At 64.1% G+C, this 1351-nt stretch overlaps 1 protein-coding gene across 2 annotated transcripts in view; it reads right to left on the bottom strand.

Moving 5' to 3' along the window:
* Positions 1–916, bottom strand: part of SLCO5A1 (solute carrier organic anion transporter family member 5A1) — a 123086-nt gene extending 122170 nt beyond the window's left edge. For both annotated transcript variants that reach the window (XM_027127939.1, XM_027127940.1), the window contains exon 1: positions 725–916. The gene's annotated coding sequence lies outside the window, so the exon portion shown is untranslated. The remainder of the gene's footprint in view (positions 1–724) is intronic.
* Positions 917–1351: the final 435 nt, after the last annotated feature.

The raw sequence follows: 1351 nt of genomic DNA, 5'->3' as shown, positions 1-1351 counted from the left end.
CACACACACACACACACACACACACACACACACACACACACACACACACCCGGCGTGTCTGTGTCGGAACCCCCTCGCGCGATCCGGCACCCTGCTTGAATTCAACGCGAGCCGAAAACAGGTGTGTCCCCGGGGTAAACCTGCGCCCCAAATCTCGGGGACTCCCACTCCATTCCTCCGGCCCGGGGGGATGTGCACCAGGTGGGAGAAAAGAGCCGGACTTCGCTGCATTGGGTTTCACTCTGCCGCGCGCTTTTGTGATGCTGCTGAGAAAAGAAAGGAGGAAGGGTAAGGGAGAAAGGCGGAGAGCTTGGGATCCAGGGGCGGCCGCTCCGGCGTCTCCCTCGGCTCTGCTGTGCCAGCCCCGCTCCCAGATTCCCGGCCCGCCAGCCACTCACAGCCGGGGCTTCCCCGCCGCCTCCTTGCCCAGGCGCCTTCCCGGGGAACCCCACCGGCTGCCGCGCACCGAGCCGGGGAATCCCGGCAAACTCGCTCCCCGCGCCGGGGACGCCCGAGCCCCTGCGGAGCGGGCACCCGCACCGCAGCGCAGCCTCGGAAGGGCACACGGACCCCGGCCGGCGGCTCTCGGGGCCGGCGTGGCGCCCTGGGGAACACCTCCTGCGCGCGCGCACACACACACACAGACACACACCACCCGCAGGAGGACAGGCCCGCCAGGGACAGCTCGCCGCGCTGCCGGGGCGCACGAGCCGCCGCTACTCACTCGTGAGTCAGCCGGTCCGTCTGTTCGGCTGAGAGTGGAACGGCGGGAGGTGGCGACCTTGGAGGTGCGAGAGTAGTTGGGAGTCCCCTCAGGAGGCAGCCTCGGTCCAGCCGCCGAGAATCAGTGAATAAAGTCTGTGACTCAGGCTGAACTCTTCCCCCCACCCCTCGCCTGTCTCCCTAGCCTCTCCGGACCCTCGCACACAGACGCGCCCCGAGAGGAGCAGCAGAGGGCGCAGGCGCGCGGGCAACCGCCCAGCCCAGCCCAGCCCAGCCCAGCCCGAAGGCAGCGAGCCACCCGGCTGCCCATCACCTGAGAGGCGGGGGAACCCGAGGAGCCAGAGGGAGCAGGTCTCCAGAAAAGTCAGCTGCTGAGGTAGAGAGCCCACCCGGAATAAGGAAATTGTTTCTGTTCGTTTATTCTGTGCCGTGGACACCCACCATGTCTCAGAAACCATAGTAGGTTCTGGGGACGAAAGATGAACAGGACAGATCCCTGGACGGAGGAAACCTCTGTCTTGTGGAAGACATACCCCTGTAAGTAGCCTAAAACAACGTGGTAAATTCTATACAGGGTAACACTGGAGAACCTAATATCCATTATTAACCAATTAGATCTTCATTTCCA

The sequence above is a fragment of the Aethalodelphis obliquidens genome, unplaced genomic scaffold, assembly GCF_003676395.1.
Source record: "Aethalodelphis obliquidens isolate GAN/ISIS:26980383/991018 unplaced genomic scaffold, ASM367639v1 scaffold33, whole genome shotgun sequence".
NCBI lineage: Eukaryota > Metazoa > Chordata > Mammalia > Artiodactyla > Delphinidae > Aethalodelphis > Aethalodelphis obliquidens.
The sequence above is the reverse complement of the archived record's forward strand: the minus strand, read 5'-3'. Positions and strand labels throughout refer to the sequence as shown.